Source organism: Pipistrellus kuhlii, unplaced genomic scaffold (genome assembly GCF_014108245.1).
Source record: "Pipistrellus kuhlii isolate mPipKuh1 unplaced genomic scaffold, mPipKuh1.p scaffold_m20_p_30, whole genome shotgun sequence".
Taxonomy (NCBI): domain Eukaryota; kingdom Metazoa; phylum Chordata; class Mammalia; order Chiroptera; family Vespertilionidae; genus Pipistrellus; species Pipistrellus kuhlii.
In genome coordinates this window covers 1476044-1498874 of record NW_023425530.1, presented here as the reverse complement: position 1 = coordinate 1498874, position 22831 = coordinate 1476044, and the positions used below count along the sequence as shown (strand labels likewise).

The 22831-nt window shown below is 58.1% G+C and overlaps 1 protein-coding gene across 3 annotated transcripts in view; it reads left to right on the top strand.

The window, feature by feature from the left end:
- Positions 1 to 19139: 19139 nt before the first annotated feature.
- SEMA6B (semaphorin 6B) overlaps positions 19140 to 22831 on the top strand; it is a 24484-nt gene continuing 20792 nt past the window's right edge. Inside the window, exon 1 of one of the 3 annotated variants that reach the window (XM_045589100.1) lies at positions 19140 to 19158. The gene's annotated coding sequence lies outside the window, so the exon portion shown is untranslated. Of the gene's footprint in view, positions 19159 to 19397; positions 19703 to 22831 lie in introns of those variants that run through there. The other 2 variants (XM_036459886.2, XM_036459885.2) reach the window with 2 other exon arrangements.

Genomic DNA, 22831 nt, shown 5'->3' with positions numbered 1-22831 from the left:
TCTCTCTTCCTCTCTGTAAAAAATCAATAAAATATATTAAAAAAGAAAAAAAGATAACCAATAGATACAAGACATGGGGTAGGGGGCAGGTGAAGGCATATGCTGAGGGGTAGGGGAGGCTGGGGGGAGGACAAGGGGGGGGAAAAAAGAGACACATGTACTACTATTTGTAATGCTTCAAACAATAAAAGAAAGAGAGAGAGAGAGAGAGAGAGAGAGAGAGAGAGAGAGAGAGAAAAGAGAGAAATTTCAGTCATTTTACTGTTGATATTTGGCTCTGTTGACTAATGAGTTTGCCGACCACTGGCCTAGCACATAGGACATGCTCAGTAAAGATGGATTGAACAAGGACATTCACACACACACACACACAGTTTTTGATTAATGTCTGATTCTCTCCATCCCTGCAAAATCCCAAGTGTCTTATTTTTTTAATTTTTTAAAAAGTATAGTTTATTGATTTTTTACAGAGAGGAAGAAAGAGGGATAGAGAGTTAGAAATATCAATGAGAGAGAAACATTGATCAGCTGCCTCTTGCACACCCCCTACTGGGGCTGTGGCTGCAACAAGGTACATGCCCTTAACCGGAATCGAACCCGGGACCCTTCAGTCCACAGGCCGACGCTCTATCCACTGAGCCAAACCGGTTTTAGCCTGAGTGTCTTTTTAAAAAAAAATAAAAGTAATTCATGTTTACTATTAAACATTTTGAAATTCACAGAATTATAGAGATCACAAAATCTGGTCACTCCCAGACAAAGTTATTTAATCTATTGATGTATTACTGATATCAGAGAGAAGAAGGGAGAGGGAGAGAGATAGAAACATCAATGATAAAAATCATGGATTGGCTGCCTCCTGCACACCCCCTACTAGGGATCAAGTCCAAAACCCCAGCATGTGCCCTTGACCGGAATCGAACCCGGGACCCTTCAGTCCACAGGCCGGCGCTCTATCCACTGAGCCAAACCGGCCAGGGCCCAATACTCCTCATGTCAGGGCGCCCTCTCTTGCCTCCTCACGGATGCAGATGTCAGCACTGCCGTCCCCTTCACCAGGGAGTGTGAGGCCCATCAGTCCTCGGTGGGACATAAACATGGTTTGTGTTTGATTCCTTGTTTGGAAGGTGGCCATTCCTCTTTCCTTTCTTTTTTTAAAATAATTTTTTAAAAAATAGATTTTTATTAATTTTTAGAGAGAGCACGGGAGCGAGGAACATCCATGGAGGAGCAGCACGTGGACCGGCTGTCCCATTCCGGCCGGAAACCGAGGCCTGCGCCCCAGCTGGGGTGAAATAGGCAGCTCGCAGGTGCACAGGCAACACCGACCAACTGAGTCACTCAGCCAGCTCAGCCCCTTTCCTTAAATGCTCCCCCCACTAGGAGGAAGTGGCCTTGACCCTGTCGGTCAGTTTCATCCTCGTTGCTAGGCAACCACCAATGGTCTTGACTCCCCCAGCCCCCAATTCCTATTCTTTTTTAAAAAAAATATATATTTTATTGATTTTTCACAGAGAGGAAGGGAGTGGGAGAGCCAGAAACATCGATGAGAGAGAAACATTGATCAGCTGCCTCCTGCACATCTCCCACTGGGGATGTGCCTGCAACCAAGGTACATGCCCTTGACCGGAATCGAACCTGGGACCTTTTAGTCTACAGGCTGATGCTCTATCCACTGAGCCAAACCGGTTTCGGCCTATTACTTTTTTGGGTAAAACAGATAAGCTGTTCCCCCCTCCCCCTCCCCGCTGCCCATGCACCAAGCTACCCTTTCTGAACCAAGCTGGCCTGTGGATGAGGGTCTCCCCGCTTCCCCATCCATGGGAACAGCCTGTCTCCTTGATCCGCCTTCTCCCCGTCCAAGTCCCTTCCCTGTGCTGGTGTCTCCTGCCACCCAGTGAGTGGCCCGCTCGTGTCTGTCCTCTCACACAGGAGGCTGAGGGGCCCAGGTCACACAGCACGTGGTGGCCCGAGGGACCGAGAGGACGCTCCCCTGCAGCGGCCGGCCGGGGCCCCAGGCCAGGTGCTGTGAGACTTTGGGGTGGCCCCTCCCCTCCCTCGACTTCCCCCCAACCCTCTCCCCGCTGGGCTGGGAGACGGGAGGTCACGAGATACACTTTAATTCTGCTTCCCAGCTGAGCTGAGTAGCTGGGGAAGCAGGGAGCAGATGGAGGGCCCAGAAATAGAGGGGCCCACCCCGCAGGAGAGGAGAACGGAGCTAGAGAAGGGCCTCGGCCGAGGGGAGGCGCCCAGCACATCTCCCGTCCCTGCTACCGGAAACAGAAAGTCAGGGGAGAGAGGAGCGGTGAGGAGGGGGGGTGCGCTGGGAGCCGATGCAGGGAGGGTCAGGTAGGGAAGCTGATAGAGGAGGGAGGGTCAGGTAGGGAAGCTGATAGAGGAGGGAGGGTCAGGGAGGAGTGATGGAGGGAGGCACAGGGAGGAGTGATGGAGGGAGGCCAGCCCGTGGAGGATATGGGAGTCCACACCATTCTGTGAGAAGGGGAGGAGGGTTAGGGGAGGGGGAGAGGGAGGAGCCAGGGAGCTGGGAGAGGAGTAGGGAGGCAGTAAATGAAGCAGGTGCCCCACGGGAGAAGCAGAGACAGACGGAGGCTCCAGCAGAGAGAGGGAGGGGCACACTCACAGCCACACCCCGGGACCGGAGAGGGGCACAGAGGAGACAGGGAGACCGCACAAGATCACGGAGAGACTCAGTGACACAATCGTCTAGGTCACAGTGGTCAGCAAACTCATTAGTCAACAGAGCCAAATACCAACAGGACAAAGACTGAAATTTCTTTTGAGAGCCAACTTTATTAAACTTAAACTTCTTCTTGACCGGTTTGGCTCAATGGATAGAGCATCGGCTTGGGGACTGAAGGGTCCCGGGTTCGATTCCGGTCAAGGGCATGCATCTTGGTTGCGGGCATATCCCCTGTAGGGGGTGTGCAAGAGGCAGCTGATCGATGACTCTCTCTCATCGATGTTTCTAACTCTCAATCTCTCTCCCTTCCTCTCTGTACAAAATCAGTAAAATATATTTTTTAAAAATAATAATAAAATAAACTTAAACTTCTTCTAATGCCACTTCTTCAAATAGACTGGCCCAGGCCGTGGTATTTTGTGGAAGAGCCACACTCAAGAGGCCAAAGAGCCCATATGGCTCTCGAGCCGCAGTTTGCCGACCACTGGCCTAAGGGGAGTGTCTAAATCAGCACAGATCTGACTTAGATGTTAAATGAATCACTGAATTCTTTCCAATAAGAAGAAAAGCAAAAATCTCAGGCAAAAGGGACAACACTGTCCCTGTCTCAGGCAACACTGTCCATCAGCTAAGGCGGGTCCTGATGTGGTATTACCCCAGGATTTTGTTACGTAAGATGTTCTCCAAACATAAATCAACTAGTGACTGATCAACGACAGGCTGAACCCAACCGGTGGGCCTCCAGCTCCTGCCCCAGCCGAACCCACTGACTCTGGGGCTTCCAGGCCTCCCCCTGCGGCGCACTGAACCCTCTGCCGAGGCGGGGGACCCCGAGGCCGCCCCTCACCTGGCGCCTCTGGCAGGAGCCCGGCTTCTTCCCTGAGCGCGTCCACGGATGCCTCAGCTCTGAAGGTCTAATTGTGCGCGAAATCCGATCGAATTACCCGGCCCCGATGAGCAGTTTCCGGGATTATCTAGTTCAGTGAAGTACGTAATGACATTAGCGTTCTCCTGGAAGCCCCCGTCGCCCCGATTCCGTGCTGGCGGCCTGCACGCCTGAGGGGTGGGAACAGGGGAGTGTGAGGGGACAAAGGGGCACAAATCTTCAGACGTGAGCAGCGGAGGGACTCTGCTCCTTCCTCAGCAGGACCTGCCCGAGCCACAGGGAGTCAGGGCCTCTGGAATCCACGTCCACTTCTCCTGCTTCCCTGCAGGCAAATGATGACCATGCCCCCGCCCCGCCCCCATCTCCATCCTTGGGGTGCCAAGGCAGAGCTCAAATACCAGACAAGGGTAGTGACATGCAGAGTGGTGGTGATGGGGGATCTGGTGTGCAGGAATCCTAAGATCTTGTCCTGTTAGGAAATCAGAGACACTGATTAACTTCCTGCCATGATAGGCTAAGTGCGCATGTTAAAAACTACGAGGGTGGCCCTGGCCTGTGTGTCTCAGTTGGTTGGGTAAAAGGCACTCCAGGCGGTGTGCACAGCCTATGTAAAGGTCCTGGGGCAGGACTGTGCCTGGTGCACCAAAAGGTTGCTAGTCTGATTCCTGGTCAGGGTTTGCTGGCTTGAGTCCCGGTAGAGGAGCATGTAGGAAGCAGCCAATCTCAATGTTTCACTCTCACATCGATATTTCTCTCTCTCTCTCTCTCAAAAATCAATAAAAAATATATATATTTTAAATGAATGGCCTAGCACAGAAAACACAATAAAAGGTGATAAGAATATACCCAAGTACGCCTGTAAATACAATATATATAAATGGGTTAAACTTGCCACTTGAAAGGCACAGAGCTGCCGAAACCGGTTTGGCTCAGTGGATAGAGCATTGGCCTGCGAACTGAAAGGTCCCAGGTTCGATTCCGGTCAAGGGCATGTACCTCAGTTGCAGGCACATCCCCGGTAGGGGGTGTGCAGGAGGCAGCTGATCGATGATTCTCTCTCATCGATGTTTCTGACTCTCTATCCCTCTCTCTTCCTCTCTGTTAAAAATCAATAAAATATATTTTAAAAGAAAAAGAAAGAAAGGCACAAAGCTCAGATTAGATGCCTAGAAATGAGAACAAACAAACCCAGCCCTACAGCATGTTCTTTTGAGGACACACGCCTCTAACGGAATGCCGCACCTGCAGATAAACAGCAAGGAAAAGAGGGAGGCTGAGGGGAACCTGTGGACTGAGAGACGGAGAGACGTACCGACTATCTCTGAGCATGGATCTCATTTGGATCCTGCGTTAAGACAGTAGAAGGGATGCAAAGGTTGTTCAACATCCACAAAACCATGTGATTTATCACATCAACAAAACCAAGGATTAAAATAACATGATTATCCCTGGCTGGTTTGGCTCAGTGGATAGAGTGAGCGTCAGCCTGCAGACTGAAGAGTCCCAGATTCAATTCCGGTCAAGGCCATGTGCCTTGGTTGCGGGCACATCCCCAATAAAAGGTATGTAGGAGGCAGCTGATCGCTGTTTCTCTCTCATGGATATTTCTAACTCTCTATCCCTATCCCTTCGGGAAAAAAATCAGTAAAATATATATTTTAAAAAGAATCCTTTCGCCGAAACCGGTTTGGCTCAGTGGATAGAGCGTCAATCTGTGGACTGAAAGGTCCCAGGTTCGATTCCGGTCAGGGGCATGTACATTGGTTGCGTGCACATCCCCAGTGGGGCATGTGCAGGAGGCAGCTGGTCGATGTTTCTCTCTCATTGATGTTTCTAGCTCTCTGTCCCTCTCCCTTTCTCAGTGTAAAAAATCAATAATAATAATATATATATTTTTTCTTTTTTTTTTTTTTTAAAGAATCCTTTCTCTGGTTCTCACCCAGGCCCTTTGCACATGCTATACCCCCTGTCTGGACTATGCTTTCTCCACTTACGATTCTTACTGGGCCTTCAATATCTCAAATTCAATGGTCCCTGATCTGAAAAGCCTTGTCTGTTCTCCAGACTGGGCCAGCGGCCTCATCTACACCCTCAAACTTCCTGGGTGTCCTTCATGACCTTCCGGGAACTGCCTGATTTTGCATCTGTCATTCCTATGGGGCTATGAGGCCCAAGAGGACAGATCCAAAGAACCTCGGCCATTACAGTAAATCCAGGCCCCAGCCTGGGGCCTGGCACACACAATAGGTGCTTGGTCCTTGTTGTTCTGGGTCAATGCCCTTGACATTCCCCCTCCATTTTGGGGCCTCGGTCCCCTTTCCTGTGCAGTGATGTGAAACCCTCCCACCAAGGTTTGGGGTGAGTGGTAAGAGAAGGCAGGGAAATGGCTGTGGTGGCTGCACACAGTAGGGGCATTATGAATGTGGCTCCCCCTCAGCTCAGGCCTGGTGTGTAGATAACCCCATATGAAGAGGAATGGTGCCATAGTCTCCAAGTTCCAGGGCTGAGCCCAGGACCTCTGTGGTGGGGAGACCCCATTTTAGCAACTGTGGCCCCTCAGGGAGCTGGTCTCAAGTACCAGATTGTCCCAAGAAGACAAGCAAAGCATGGGCTTAAAACAACGTAAATGTATTGTTTTAAAGCTCTGAGGTCAGGAGTCTGACGTAGGTCTCACAGGGCTAAAATCTGGGTGTGGGCAGGGCTGACTCCTGGGGTTCCGGAAGAGACTCTGCAGCTTCTGGAGGCACCGCGCCCTCAGCTCCTGGCCCTTCCTCCATCGCCACAGCGCCCCGCGGGCGGAGTCTTTCTCCCATCGCATCACTCCGAGTCTTTGTCTCCCTTTTCACAAGGACCCCTGCCATTACCCTGGGTTTGCCTGGATGATCCAAGATAATTAATTTATCTTTAATAGAGAGGAAAGGAGAGGTATAGAGAAAGAAAAACATCCCCCTGGGGGGATCCAGCCTCCACACCGGGCATGTGCCCTAACAGAAATCAAACCTTCCCTGACAGGAATTGAAGGGTAATTTATTGGTTCCTGGGTCAACGCTCAACCACTGAGCCACACCAGCTGGGCTCAGTTATCTTAATGTCAACTGATTAGCAACCTTTAAACAACCGAAATACGCTGTTATCATGCCACAGCAGTCCTCCCTTGCTCCTTTCAGACTGGCTTCTATTAGTCATGCTCTGCTTAATCTTCCTCCTTCAGGAAGCCCGCCCTGATTCCCTCTGCTCCCCACTGCTGTCTGTGTGTCCCCATCAGAGCCCTCAGCACCCTGTGTGGGCCCCCTGGTGGTGTGCCTATCACCCCTGCACGGCCCCAGGAGCTGTGTCTTGTCCCTGCTGTGACCCCGAACCCAGTACAGGGCCTAGCAAACAGGTGGTGCCCAATAAATGCCTGTGGCCAGCAGGAAGTGAAGGCTGCTCTACTTGGGTCTGTAATTAGCCAGCCTAATGGCAATAAAACATAATAAGAGCAAACACAGATACGAACTAGGCATTTGGGGGGCAGGGGCGCACTGGTGGCCAGGGGAACCCCTTAGCCCTGGCCCTGCCTGGCCCAGCCGGTGCCTGCCACCCGCAGCAGCTCCTTCTGGAGTCATTACAGCAAGCCTTTTACTTAGGCAGGTGCTGCGGATCCTAATTGATTGCCTATATCCCAGGGGTGGGAGGCTGGAGGGGATGGGGGTGGAGGGAAAGACTCAAGTTCCTCAGGTCAGCGGCTGGCTCTGGGCCAGGCCACGACAGGTGGGAGGGCCCCTCGAGGAGAGGGAAACAGGCCGGAAGGTTGGCCTCTGCCTTGCTGGAGGGGCCCTGCTGGCCACCTGCCCTCCCCTCCCTGGCCCCCAGGTCGGGGGCACCCACCAACCTGCAGGCGCATGGGCACATGCAGATGAACCCACAGCCCACCGGTTGGGCAGAGAGGCAATGTAGCCTGGTGGTGAGATGGCTGGGCACAAAACAGCTCTGTGCCTCAGTCTTCCCACCTGCAAAATGGGATTGTAACAGTACTCCCAACACACACACACACACACACACACACCCCAATGGGGCTTCTAGAGGAATGAAATAATAGAAAATGCTTAAACCGGGGGTCAGAATATACTCAGTGTTCTCTAATGCTTATTATTTACCTGTTCACCAAGCATTGCCTACTGCCTGACAGACCTAACAGTTACACAGATTCCTGGCCTGGGGAGCTGACACCTGAATGGGGAGGGACAGAGGAAGACTAATAACAGGCACACACCCCCTCCCCTGGAGAGGCACTTTCTACAGATTCTGCAAGTCGTCCCGTTTCCCAGGTGGGATAAGTGAGGCTCTGAGGGGAGAAGGACATGGGCTTGCCTGTGGCCACACCGTTTCTGCAGCATTCCTCGTCCTGTGTGACCCGGGGCCTTCGCTCTTGCTGTTCCACTGCCAGGCTCCACGACCCCCGCCCCCAGCTCTTCCTTCTGTCCTCAGATCTAGCATCACTTCCTCAGGACACCCCTCTGCTCCTCGCTCACATGGGTTCTCTGATGGAACTCAGAGCTTCTTCCATTAACATCTGGTGCAGACGCCGGAGCCTGGAACACAGTGGGCGCTCAATAAGTGCATATTCACTGAAAGCACCAGTCTTCAGGCCCAGCCCTGGGGGGCAGCCTTCCCAGACAGTCTGCCAACTGGCCGCCGGGAAGGCCAGCCGGGGTCCTCCCACCCCCCTGCTGGGATCCAGGCTCCCCGCCTCGGCCGCCATGTTCTAGAAGCTGTTTCCAGCTTCTCACCCTCCCCGGAGAGGCCTCGTCACCGCTCCCGGACAGCCGGGAGGCAGGAAGCCGCAGCCTCCGGGCTCTGAAACCACACTCTTAGCCAAAGCCAACGCCCCCCACCTGGGCCCCGCGGGCTCGGACCTGGGGCTGCGGCCCCGCCCCCTGCCGTCACGTTAGGCCCTGCCTCTGTGAGCTGAAGGGATGGCAGACTTGGGAGCAGTTTGGGATTTGCCCGAAGCTTCGGGAACTGGTAATAACTGTCATTAGGATAATGATTTTAATTATTATTTAATAAAAGTATATTTAGCAGCACCCATTTGGTGAGCGTTTACTCTGTTCAAGGCACTTTTTGAAGCTCCTCTGTTGATCCCACATGCCTATCCAGTGACCACCGGTTTTCCCGAGAGTCCTCTGTCCCCGCTCATGGTCCCCACTTCCCCTTCTCACATTCCCTCCAGAATCTGCTCCAACGCCCCTCAACCCCCCCCCCCACTCCTACACCACCTTCCCCCCCACACACACACACACCAGGACACTGCATGGGAAGGTGCCGGTGGCAGGAGCACCCACCGCGGTGACCACGGGCAGACGGAGGGGGCTGGGCCCTTCTCTGCACAGGGAGAGCTGGGAGCAGCCTGCGGCCCCGCATCAGAGGAGTCACAACGGGGGGCATGGGGGCATGCTTCCACTCTCTAGAGACTATCCAGACAGGGTCAGAATTGGGTGGGTCTCCCAACTGCAGGGGCTCCGGGTGGTCCACAAGCCCAGGAAGAGATGGAGGGAGCTGTGGGGAACCTGTCACTCAGTGGGCAAAGGGACCAGTCCCAGACACAGCTGCCTCAACCCGGGACTCCAAGTCTGGGCTCATGAGACCGCTCACTACCCCTCTCCAACCTGGGGCAGTCAGATCTGCCCCCTGCCTGCGTCCCCCTGCCTGGAAGGGTGGAGGGGACAAGAGGGAGGGTAAATGGTGGAGGGGGGGGCGTTCACCTAATGCCCCTGAACCGCCCAGGAAACAGCGCTGCCTCTGTGTCCCGGGCGAGGTTTGCCAGTGTTGCCCAGAGACGGGTGGGCAGCAGGCAGGCGACTGCTCCCCCAGGCAGACCCGCCGGCCGGCCCCCTGGAACCCAGGTCCGGGACAATGAGCCGGCCCGGCCCGGAGCGCGGAGGGCGGAGCTGGGGCCGTGGGGGCCTGGGAACCAGGCGGCTCGGGCTGGTGTGGAGGGAGGGGGCCTGAGAACCGTCCGGGCTCCACGTGGGGGTGGCACTGGGTGGGGGAGGGGGAGCACGAGGGGCTCCCGGAGGCGGGGGGCCTCGAGGGCGGGGCCCGGAGGGGCGGGGCCTCAGTTGGGGCGGGGCCTCGGGAGGAGGGGCGGGGCCTAAGGAGGAGGCACCTTGGGCTCCCCCGGCGGCTCCAGAGAGGCGCCGGCGGCGGGCCGGGCGGCCCCGGGACAGGTGTAGGTTCTGCAGGCAGGATAAGGGCACAATCCGTTTCGGAAGTGAAGTGACAGTGGTCGCACCGCTATAAATATGGGCACAGCTGATAGGGGGTGGAGGGGAGATCTTAGAGAACCTGGAGGACCTAGAAGAAGGGGGCAGGGTGAGGGGGGGGGAACACTCCTCTGAGACCTGGGGACGCTCCAGTTTCTGGATGGACAGGAAACCCGGGGACAGGATATGCTCAGGACCCTAGTGTCCTGGGCCCCAGGGGAGGGCAGAAGGCTGAGGGGCCACCGGTGTCCCCCCTGAGTCTTATGGAGCCCCTTCCCCTCTCTCAGCCCCTCCCTTTTCTGAGCCTCACCCCTGCCTGAGCCCCTTCCCCTTCCGAGTCCCCTTCTCTCCCCCCCCTTTTTCTGAGCTCCCCCTCCCATCTTTCAGTCCCTTCAGAGGGGCTGGCCTGGGACAGCCCTTCCCAGAGGGTCCAGACAGAGACGTGGCCCTGTGGCCGGTGGGGACGCCCTGCACCTCCTTCGCTGTGGCAGCACCCTCCTATTTTGTGATATGAAGAATGGCCTGAACTTTGAGGTTCGGCCCTTGGGTTCCCTGCAGCTGATTACCCTGCAAATATCTGCAAACACCACTGGCCTGGGACACTGGGTCCTGACGAGGCTCCTCACCCCAGACCGTGCCGTCCACACCCCCACCCTTCACATCCCGGCACAGGCCTTCAACCTCACTTCCCGGCTGGAAGCATAGCTAGGAATGGGGGGTGGGTGGAAATTCTGACATCATTCCTTCCTTCCTTCATTCATATTATTCACCAAACATTTCATGGAGCTCCTACTCTCTGCAAGCCTGTGCTGGGGGCCCAGGAGACAGTCCCACAGTAGGGGGCTCACAGTCCAGTGGGTGGTGGGGGTCAGAGGGCTGTGATGGGGGTACACTGGCTGCTGTGGGGGTCAGGGAACTGGTGGGTCCAGGAAGACTTCCTGCAGAAGGTGTTGTCTACACTGAGGGCTGAAGGCATCAGGGTAAGGAGACCAGAGTTTCCGCTTTTGGCGGGACAGTCCCGATTTTTGACAATTTGTCCCACGTCCCGGGGCGTTTTAAAAAAAAAGTCCAAAAGATTTAAAAGAATCTTTCCAAAAATCGGGACTTTTTTAAAACACCGAGGGACGCGGGACAAATTGTTAAAAATCGGGACTGTCCCGCCAAAAGCGGGACGTCTGGTCACCTTACATCAGGGGTTAAGGGAGGATGTTCCTGGCAGAGAGAACAGCAAGTGCAAAGGCCCTGAGGCAGGAGTCCCGCCTGTGGTTCCCGCCCGGCCATTCCTTTGCTGTGTGACCTGGACGAGCAATCCCCCCCTCTCTGAGCCTCAGCTTCACAGCTCACGCTCAAGCCCCAGCAGGGCACCTGAGCCACAGCAGGCAGGCACTCCGTCCGTACCTGCCAGGTGCTGGTGAAACACTGAGGTTCCAGACGACGGTCACGAAGCAGGAGGCTCAGGGCCCCGGTCTGGGGTGTGCAGGTTGGGCAGCACGTGACCTTTCCCGGCCACGGTGCCCCTCCCCGGCCCTCTCCCCCCGCCCGCCGGCGCCCCGCCAGCTGTCCTGCCATGTGCGCGCGGGTCTGTCAGGAGCAGGCGCCTGTTCCGGAACACCTGATGCCCCGCTTCCCAGGGATTTCGGAGGAGTCGATGCACGGAAGTTCAGCTGCCACATGGCTTAACCCTGGAGCCTGGGCGCCGGTCCTCAGAGGCCCCGCGCCGGCCCTCCTGACCCCACCGAGAACCCTGGCATCGCTCCCAACCTTTGCTGGAAAGACCCCACTTCACTCCCAGCGCCGGCATCGTCTCCATGTGTGGCCCGCGGAGAGCCAGTCACTCAGTCACCGTCACGGCCAATAATAGCCAGAGCCGACACATCCTCCGGCGTGCACGGCCCGGCCTCTCTATAAATAAACGCGATCTCATAGCAGGACTCTGAGTCTCACAAGAAGTGGAAACTGAGGCACAGGGCGAGGGGATAGGACTCGCAGGGCGAATAATCCAACCCACCAACCCATAATAACAGAAATAACGTACTGTGTGCCTTCTTTATACGGATCAGCTCCTTTAATTCTCCCCAAAACCAGGTGAGGTTGTGGGAACTGCTAATGGAGTTCTCTCTCTCTCTCTCTCTCTCTCTCTCTCTCTCTCTCTCTCTCTCTCTTAATATATTTTATTGATTTTTTACAGAGAAGAAGGGCGAGGGGTAGAGAGCTAGAAACATGGATGAGAGAGAAACATCAACCAGCTGTCTCCACACCCCCTACTGGGGATGTGCCCGCAATCAATGCCCTTGACTGGAATCGAACCCGGGATCTTTCAGTCCACAGACCGATGCTCTATCCACTGAGCCAAACTGGTTTCGGCAGAGGTCTCTTTTTATAGATACGGAGACTGAGGCCCAGAGAGGCTAAGCAATCTGCCCCAAGTCACAGCACTGTTTCAGTGGGGCCGGCGGGGAAGGCTCCATGAATAGGGCCGCTGTTATAATATTACTGCTGCTGTTACGTTGTTACTTTTCCGCCTGCTAAGAACACTTACCTAACCCTGGGGGATATCAGCTGAGGCCGGCTCTCTCCCCCGCTCCCTGCCCAGGAGCCAGTCCCCTTGCACCCGGCTCTGCACACCCAGCACCGCCCGCCCAGCTCCACGCAGCAGCTCCGAGAACCTGTCTTCCTCCCGTGGCGGCGGAGAACCAGGTCAGCCAACCGCTGGGACATCAAAGGGAATCTATAAATACAGCCGCAGGAGGAAAAATAGACACTTTGCTGGCTCTTCTCAGCCTTGCCTCTCTCCCACTCCGGATCTTTCCTGGCCAGGTGCCCGCGCAGGAGTGGCTGGGTCAAAGCCCACAACCCCAGGACCCCGTGCTGGACCACGGGGGAGGGAAGCCGGGCAGAGCCTCCGCTTCCCCCAGCGAGCTCAGCTCTGCCCAGGCCTCCTCCTGCCGGTGTGTCAGGGAAGAGGGGCCCCCCGGGACTGCCCCTGGGAGGTGCCGATGAGATTTTAAGGCCAGAGGCGAAGGTTACTGATTTGATCCCCAAACTCCGGAATCTTCCTTCTTTCTCTCAGGGAGCACATGGGACTTGGACATGGTGTTGGGGGCTGGGGAGCTGGGAGGACCAAGGCAGACAGTGCAGACTTAGCCAGGGTAGCAGGAAGGCTTCCTGGAGGAGGGGGTGTGAGCTGAGACCACGGAGGATGAGAAAGATAGGACGGAAAGAGCCAGGTTGGGGAGGAGGCTGAGGGGAAGAAGTTCCGAGTCCTTCTGGGTTCTTCCCTCTTCCTCGCTCCCCAAGTCCTGTGCCTCCAAAATGCCTCTGAAATCCTTCTATAGCTCTCCACCTCCGCAGCCCCTTCCCTGCCCCGGGTCCCATGTCGCCCCCCAGTCTGATGCAGTCCTCTTCTCCTGGTCCCTGGAGCCACTGCAGTGCAGGGTGCATCCTTCTCCACAGGACAGCCAGTGGGGTCTTTTTAAAAGTTAGATCAGCCCTAACTGGTTTGGCTCAGTGGGCAGAGCATCGGCCTGCAGACTCAAGGGTCCCAGGTTCGATTCCAGTCAGGGGCGTGTTGTCCCTTGGTTGCGGGCACATCCCCGGTGGGAGGTGTGCAGGAGGCAGCTGATGGATGTTTTTCGCTCATCAATGATTTTAACTCTCTTTTCCTCTCTGTAAAAATAATCAATGAAATATATATTTTTTAAAGTTAAATCAGAGAGTCTCACTGGCTCACCATAAACTCTCCCATAGCCAGCTCAGTCTTGGTCAATGCTGTGTTCCCAGCAGTGCCTAGAGCCTGGCACACAGTAGCTGCTCAATAAAGTTAGCTGGATAAATGGTGAGGGTCAGGGCCCACGGGCTCAGTTCTACCTTCCTGAAGACAGTGGCAGTTTGGTAGCTGGAGCAGAGCGGGTCCCAGGAAGTGCAAGAAAGGTGCAAGCAGCACGGGTGTGGAGCCCCGAGCTCGGCACCTGCCCACAGCAGCGCCCCCCGCGGACGTCAGCATCACTTGAGGAGCTAACCCTGGCGGCTGTGATGCAGCCGCCCTGGCTGATGTCATTCACACCCCCTCCACCTGGTTTTCCCTCCAAACAGTTTTTCTTTTTAAGAAAATACCACAGTAAACGAAACATAACAACACTTACTGCTTTAGCCATTTGTAATGTACACACCTCAGTGGCACTGAACACATTCACATTATTGTACAATCATCCCTACTTCCTTATTTTCCCAAACTGGAACTCTGTCCCCATTAAACATCAACTCCCCATCACCTCCCAGCGGCCCCCACTCGGCCCCTGGCTCCCACCAGTTACCTCCTGTCTCTATGGGTCTGACTCCCGTAGGGACCGCCTGTGAGTGGAATCGCACGGTGTCTGTCCTTCTGAGTCTGGCTGGTGTCACTGAGCATGTCCTCAAGGCTCAGCCCCATTGTAGCAGCGTCAGAATGCCCTTCCTTTTTAAGGCTAAGTCATACTCCCCTGTCCGGATGGACCCCGTTGTGTTTATCTATACATCCATGGCCATTTGGGTTTTTCCACCTTTCGGCCATTGTACATGATGCTGGTGTGAACGCAGGCGTGCAGAAATCCGTTCCTGACACACAGGTGTCCGTTCCAGCTGTCTTTTCTTTTTTTTTTTTTTTTAGACAAATGCCCTGAACAATGTCAAGGGCATCAAAGCCCCTCACAACTCCCAAGGAAAGAGTTAAGAGGAAGAAGTGTGGCATTTTAGAACGTTGATGGAAGTGAGGAGGAAACCCGCCTTCATAAAGCACTGACTATGTGCCAGGCCCTGGCACCTTCTGAAACATCCTCACACTGAACAGCCTGCTCACGGCGGGAGGTGGCAGAGCCAAGGTTTGGACCCCAGCCCGCAGAGGGACCCCTAGCCCACCCCCTGCTTGCTTGCCTCTAAGGAGGCGCAGCTCACCACTCTATCCCTGGTTCAAGAATGAATTAATAAGATAGTCTTAGGAGGAAAATACGGGTGACAAAGAGCTGCCCTGTTGGAGGAAGTGACATTGGCCGAGCACAGCAAGGATCCTTCCAAGCAGAGGGAGAGCCAGCGCACAGGCCCGAAGGCTGGGCTGTGCCTGACTTACTGAGGAATGGCGAGGAGGGGCGGATCACCGCGGCTGAAGCAGAGTGATGGCGGAAGGCTGGGAGGGGGTTGGCCCTGAGAGGGCTTCTGGGTGGAGGGGGCACAGGACAGGGTCACACACCAAGATAGAACCACCACATGGCCTTCCCCCTGGTTACCTCTGCCCTCCCGCCTCCATTCATGCTCATGTCCCTGAGATTTCTGGGTAACAAACACTGAGTACCTACTGTGTACCAGGGCTGCTCTGGGCCAAGACTGGGGAACCTTTTTTTCTGCCAAGAGCCATTTGGATACTTATCATATCATTCACGGGCCATGCAGAATTATCAGCTTAGAAATTAGCCTGCTGTATTTGGTCAGACATTTAATTAACTCACCCCCAACGCCTTGGCAGGGCCAGACCCAGTGGTTTCTCAGACCTTAAACGGCCTGTGAACCAGACGTTCCCCACGCCTGTTCTAGGCACTGGGAGCCCAATGGGGACAAATGGTGCCGTGGGAGAGACCATCTGCAGTGTTTGGTTGGGAACATCAAAAGGAGAAAAACAAAGCAGGGTAAGAGGAAAGGAAGGACAGGGTGTAGCTGTAGATGCAGAGGTCAGGGTGGCCTCCCCGCAGAGTGACATCTGAGCTGAGACTGAGAGGAAAAGAGGGGCCACGTAGACATCTGTGGCACGTGCAAAGGCCCTGGGGCAGGTACAACGTGACACATCCGGAGACACTGTCAGACCCTTAGCTGTACCCCCACCACCTCCGGGGGATGCTTCCTCCTTTCTCAGGTCCCCCTGCAGCTCCTCGGTGCTTCCAGGTGAAAGTGGTTCTGTGATGGGCTGAAGAAGCAAGGAAGGGAGGGTCCATCCTGGTCAGATGTGCTTAGAAAGGGCGCAGGAAGCAGGTCGCTGAGACCCTACTCACTCAGCCAAGGTCCCAAGTTATTTGCCTTAAGAGCCCCCCAAGCTAAGGGTCCCAGAGCCCGAGGAAATAAGTACAAGTGTGGGGTTACAATTCCATTTCCTGGCTATGTGAGTGGCAAAGCCCCTTCTCCCCGGGCCTCAGTTTCCACGCCTGAAAGTGGGGTAACAGCAGTGGCTTTGCTCTAGAGTCGTGGGCTGCATTCCGCAGATGCTCGATACATGTCAGCTTATCGTTATAACTATTGACATGTGCACAGTGTGGGGCATTTTCTGGGCACCAGGCCACGGCACTGTGTAGTTTCTGGAAAGGTCCACGCCCTCTCTGGGCACCAGTTACACCGAAGCCCGCCAGGAGGGTATCTGAACTTGGAAAAGGGTCCAAGAGAGAACCCCCCTCCCCTGCAAAAAAGCAAGGGTTCAAGGGCAGGGGCAGGAAAGGTTAAGGACCATGACGCAAACAAAAACCTACCGCTCCCCTCTTCCCCCCAACACACACACACACACACACACACACACACACACACACACACACCGGCCTCCAGGCGGTTAGCTCTGCGGAGGGACCAGCTGGGAGGATTTAGCCGGCGCATCTGCCACCGGAGCAGCTGCTGCTCCGGGGGGGCCGGAGGGGGATGTGGGACGAGGGGAAAATCTGTCCGAGGAGAATTGCGTCTGCGCCGCCCAGCTGCCGGCTCAGGCTGGGGGGACACCCCAAACCCGCCGGGACCCCGCGCCCCTCCCCGGCGGCGGCCGCCCCCACGTGCCTCTGGGGGAGGGGGCGTCGGGGAGGCCCTGACGTCACAGGAGGCGTGGGCCAATCGGAGCTGTCCTTCCCGGGCCCCAAAGGGATTCCCGGGCCACAGCGGGGACCTGGGGCAGGACCCGGTAGTGAGGACCCTCCACCGGCGTGCAAAGAGGCCCCGCACCGGCGGGGAAGCCGCGGCGGGGACCGGCTGCGCGGGGCGTCCCGGGGCCGCTGCCCAGGCCGCTCCAGGGCCCAGAGAGGGGCAGCTCGGGCGGGAGTCACACAGCGGCGGCGCGGCGGGAGCACGGCGGGGGCGCAGCTGCAGGCGGGCCTCCCTCTCCCCGCTGGCGCCGGGCACCGGGCACCGGGCACCGGGCCGGGCTCAGTCTCTGCCCATCGCGGCCTCCGGGCCCCTTCTGGTCCCTCCCGGCCCCTGCGACCCGGGGCCGCAGCCCGGCCGCTGGGCACGAGGTGTCAGTGCCGCGGGCGCCCGCAAAACCCGCACTGGATTCCTCCCGGGTCGGATCTGGACAGGAGCTCAGTGCTGCCTAACCCGCAGCTCAGCTGGGGAAACTGAGGCCCAGAGGGGCGGGACTCCGCTTAAAGCCACACACTAGGAGGAGGATGCTGCTGGCTCTGGTGACCTTGGGTGAGGCCCTGCCCCTCCCCGGGCCTCCCTGACTCACCCCAGGGGGAGCTGTGAACTTCCTGCCACCCTCTTCCAGGTCAGGGCTCAGACAGTCAGGAGCCCAGGGCGTGGGGAGGAAGGGCCCCGGAGGGGGAAATGAGCAGCCGGGCCTGACCTTGCCCCGGTCCAGGGCATGAAAGACCCATTCATGGCTGCTGAAGACTGGGTGGCAGCTGAGCTGGCCTGTGGGGGTGGGGCCTCACTCAGGGCCTTTGTGCAAGCAGGTCCCTCTGCCTAGCATTCCTCCCCACCCCTCACCCCGCACCTCATGTGCTCTGCCAAATCCTCTACTGTCCTGTGGTCCCCAAATCGCCTCCTCATGGTCTTCTGGGCCCCCCCCCCAAGTCACAGGGCCCAGTCATCTCAGCCTCGGTTCCTCTGTCTCCCTGCTAGACTGGAGGCAGGTAGCTGGTTTGTCTTGTTGACTGCTCAGCCCTGGGCCTGGTACACAGTAGGTGCTCAATAAATGTTTATGGGACGAATAGGTTGCCAGAGAGGGAGGGCATGCCCGGGGGTGAGCACAGCACAGGTAATGGTATGGAGGTCGGAGGAAGGGGTAGAGCCAGAGGTACTGTGCTTTGCCCCCTCCCTGTTGACAGGTGTCATCTCCCCAGGTGGGCAGGACAGAGGGGTGGCAGGTGCGGGCTGATTTGCCTGGACTCCGCCTCCGCCTCCGCCTCCGCCTCCGCCTCCGCCGGAAAGAAGGTCAGGGCGGAGCCACAGGCAGGAAGGCCTGGCCGCTGGCGGAGGTTTGTGGTCACCACGAAGGCCCCTGGGCAGATGCCCGGACCCTGGAAGAAACCAGTTGCTCAGGACCCAATGTATCCCATGGAGCAGGGTTCAAGTTTTTGTTTTTGTTTTTAATATGTTTCTTTATTGATTTCAGAGAGGAAGGGAGAGGAAGAGAGAGAAACATCAATGATGAGAATCATTGACCGGCTGCATTCTGCACGCCCCCTACTGGGGATCGAGCCCACAACCCAGGGTATGTGCCCTTGGCTGGAATGGAACCCGGATCCTTCAGTCCGCATGCCGACACCCTATCCACTGAGCAAAACCAGCTAGGGCAGGGTTTAAGTTTGGATGTCATACAAGGAAGCCCACAGCCTGTGGGAGCCCCAGGACTGTTGGGGTCCAAGGATGGGACACAGGGGTAACGCCCACATAGAAGGTGCTTTATGACGGTGCTCTCTTCCCATCGGCTCTGCCCTTGGGCAAGCTCCTTGGCCTCTCGGTGCTTCAGTTTCCCATCTCTGGGAGCCTTACAGGCTGTCCTGAGGAGTGAATGAAGTCACTTCTACATCCAGGGCTCAGAAGTCGCCCCAGTACCCAGTAGGTGTGCAAGACGGATGGCTAGATAAACACATCACAATAAAACGTTTGGTGATCGCCTCCTGTATACTGGAGATGAGGGGCTTTGGACAGACAGGGACATTGAGCGCCCGCCGTCCTCAGGTCATAGCGGGTCAAGGAGGTTACAGGCTGTCTCTGCAATCAGAAGACCAGTCTGTCCCGGAGTCCCAAAGGCAAGGGGCCCAGGGGGAGCTGCAGCCCCCCAGGAACCTCTTCCTGTGCCAGGCCCCGCAGGACGCCGGGACAGAGGACAGCCTCCGTACCGTGATCTCTGCAGCCAGCTGGCTCCGGTTCAAATCCCCACGTTCTTACGAGGTGACTTTGGATACGACGCCTCCCTGCGCCTCGGTTGTCTCACATGTCCGCCGAGTGTGACAGTTAGTGCTCGGAAATTAAATACATAACCTCCCGGGACGGGGACCAAGTGGACCCCGGGGTTTCTGACCCCGCCCCCATCCTCCAGGAGTGCCTGGGGATGTCCTGAGGATGTGAGTCCGGCCAGAGCGGACCCCGCAGGAAGTCCGGAGGTAGGAGGGTGCGCGGTGAGATCCCCACCCGGACAAAAGCAGGAAGCCTTCTCCTGGATCTCTCTCCCCACCCCCTACCCCCACCCCCACCCCATCCCGTGCCCAGTGCCTCCTCCGGCCGCCCACCCAGCTCTGCCGCCCTCCGATCCGCACCCCTGCTAATCCGGGCCGCGTTTTGCGCGGCTCCGGCCCGGTTTTGGGGGGAGAGGTGGCGGACCGGAGGGGGGGCGGAGGTGGCTAAGCCGCGAGTCGCTGCGGCCGCGGCTGCGGGCGAGGAAGATGCGGCCGCGGCGCGCCCCCGGCCCGGCCGCCCCGCAGCGCCCTCCCCGGAGCGGACGCCGGCGCGCGGGGCGCCGGGGCTGAGCCCCCTCCCCCAGCGCAGCCCGCGGCCCGGGGCGGGGAGCGCGCCCCGGCCCCCTCCCCGCCGGGATGCCCGGCTGAGCCGGCCCGGCCCGGACAGGTGCGCGCACCGGCCCCCCCGCCCCGCCGCCCGCGCCCTCCGCCCGCGCTCCCTCCCGCGCACTCCGGCGGCCGCGGCTCCGAGGTAAGCGCCCCGGGCGGCTGCGGAGGGGCCGGGGGGCGCCGCCCGGGGGTGTCTGCCGGCGCGGCTGGGGGGCTGGATGGCTGGCTGGGGCGGCCGGGGCGGGCGCTGTAATTTGGGGGGGGGCGGTCCTGAGGACCCCGCCATGGGGAGGGGGATGGATTGGGAGCCGGGAGGCTCTGTCAGCACAGCCGCTGGGGAGGGGGCTGGGTTTTAGGGGGGCCGCTGTTTGGGGGGTTGTCATGGGGTCCAATGGCAGCGCCTGGAAGAGGCTGGATTTGGGCCTGGGGTGTCGAATGAGGCTCCGTATGGGGGTGCCATGGCACCGCAGCTGCGGGGGGAGGAGGGGATGTTGACTGGGGGCCTGTCTGTGGAGCTATAATAGGGGTTCTGTCGGCCCCGCAGCGGGTATTTTGTCCGGGGAGGGGCGCTTAAGAGACAATGATGGGGGCTCACGGCCGCGCCGCGAGGGAGCTGGATTTGGGCCCAGGTTGGGGGGGTTCGGGGCGGACAGGGGGCCTGCTGGCCAGCGTGAGGACTGGTGCTGGGGGTTGGGGGTTGGGGGTAGGGGGGCGGGGCCTTGGGGGCTAAGTCGGGGACACCCAGGCCTGGCTGGTGGTCCCAGGCGGTGAGGCCCCTCCATCCCGCTTTCCCGGCAGCCGCACCTTGGTCGCCCCTGAGCCCTCTCCTGCCGCCCGCCTGGCTCAGAGCTAGTCCAGGGCCCGACCACAGGGAGGGGCCGCGGTGGGCCCAGAGAGCCTGTCTAGATACCCCCCGCTGCAGTGGAGACCCAGGGGGGCTCAGGGGGCCCCCAAGAGCTGACAAAGGGACAAAGAAAGCCTCTCTCTCTGAGAGTGCCAGGCAGGGTGGGGGCCCCTGAGGGTGACCCCCCACAGTCGTGCAGGCGCTCATTGGTCCCCAGAAGGGGGTCACTTGCCCTCTGTCCTACTCTCTGCCTTCAGGTTCTCTCCGGCTGGGGGCACCTCCCCAGAGGGGGTGCCATAGGGAACCCCTCCCCTGCCAGGATGGGTAGGCATTGGAGCTGGAAGCGTTTGCAGGAGTCCTGGGACGGGGCAGTTCCCACGCTCAGCCCCTGTTAGCCCTCTGGCCGAGCTCCTGGGCATCTTACCCCAGAGGCTGTCATCTTTGACCCCAGATCTGAGGGGGGCTGGGGCTCGTGGTTTGGGATCTGGATTTGGATTTAAGGAGGAAGGAGCGGGGACCAATGGCTGGGGCTACAGAAGGGACCCCCACCTCATTTGCAAAATTGCATTTTTTCGTATTCCTTTGGGTTCGCTCGGCTTCTCAAGGGGTCCAAAGTCAAAGTTCAGTGACCTGGGACACCCCTACCCCATGAGCTCCCCGGCCCCCAGTCCCCTTCCGAGTAGACACTGTTTCTTTCATAAGCATTCCAGCTGTGTCTGGGCAGAGGAGAGAGGAGAGCATGTGGGGGTCGTGGGTGGGGTCAGGACTCACCGGAGAGGAGGTCCCGAGCTCTAAGGAAAGTGGCTGGGGGTCCTGGGGCTCCTAGGAAACCCCTCGGACACCGGGCAGATGGCAGCCGGCAGAAGCCTCATGGAACGACGGAGTGCCCACCCTGCACGGGCGCACTCCCAAGAGCAGATTGGGAAACTGAGGCCCAGAGCGGCAGCAGAGGGTGAAGAGGGAAGCCAGGCCTCTCCGCTCCTGGGACTGCTGGAGGGGGCCCCGGGGAAGGTGCCCCCAGGGGGAACCCCAGTGCTCTCCCTCCCCCTCCTCTCTCCACCCCGGGCTGTGCAGAAATCAGACCCGGAGCTTCCAACGCCCTACCCCTCTCAAAAAAAAAAAAAACACAAAACATCAGCCTAGAGGAAAAGGCAGGCGTGAGCGGTGTGGCCCAGGCAGTCTTCAGCCCTCTCCCGTTTCCATGTCCCAGGAGATGCCTTTGGGTGTAAGGAGCTCAGGGGAGGGACATGAGGTGGAGACCGGCCCTGAGTCCGTCACCTCGCCATTGTCCTTCCAGTTCCCACCTGCCCTCGGCCAGAGCTGAGCACCCGGGGTCCTGTCTGTCCCCTTCCCCGCTTTGGGCCAGCGGAGGTCCTGGGTCACCTGGAGCGGCCCTCTCCCTCCGGCTCCGGCCTTCCCCTCTGTCCCCTGGGTGAGGAGGGCAGTGACGGAGGTTTGCGCTGTGGAAGAGTTTGGCATCTGCAGCGGCCGCCCAGGGCGTGTGACAGGAGTTGCCAGGGTTACCTGGGGCTGGACCTGCCAGATAGAAATCACACTGTCCTTGGAAAGGTGACCCTGACGTCAGCCGGCGGGACCGGGGAGCTGGGTCCCCGGGGGCTGAAGGGCGTGCCGGCTGCCGCCCGTCCCCTGGGTCGGAGGGTGTCCCTGGCTGACCCTGGGGTGTGGCCCTGTCCTCTGGGCCTGGCCCTTCGCCAGGGGATGCTGGGGGCCCAGAGAGGACTCCGCCAGGGTTGTGACAGGTGGAAGCAGGGAAGGCTGCCTGGAGGAGGAGAGGATGCTGACCCTGGGCTTGAAGGAGGAAAGGGGTGTTGCCAGGAGGAGAGGGAGCCGGGGATTGCAGGTGGAGGAGCAGCGAGGAGAGTAGTTGGGAGGGGAGTAGTTGGGAGTCCTGAGCGGCTGAGCTGTTTTAAGGGCGGGAGACATGGTAAGGAAGCCTGAGAGCCAGCAGGGGCTGCACATGCCACGTGGAGGAGCGGGCTTTATCCGAGGGAGCGGGGAGCCGCAGAAGGCCTTAGCGCAGGAGTGGGAATGGGCAATATTTCAGGCTGAGCCACAGCGAGGAGGAGTTCCCCCTGTAAACCACGTTAGCTGCCTGGCCCAGGGTGGACCGCCATCCTGGGAGGGGAGGTAGGCAAGTGGGTTTGTACAGCCGCCTCTCCAGAATCCAGGGAAATAATTCCGGTTTTGTTTAGTCCAGGTGACCCTCCAGATTTCTCCCAAATTTCCAGATACTGTGGGTTTTCTGAACCAGAATGTTTACGATGCCATGATTCCGAAATCCAGAGCCATTGAAAGGGCTGCAGGTTCTCAGACTGATTCCCCTAAGACAGCGGTTCTCAACCTTTCCAATGCCGCGTGACCCTTTAGTGCAGTTCCTCCTGTTGTGGGGACCCCCAACCATAAAAT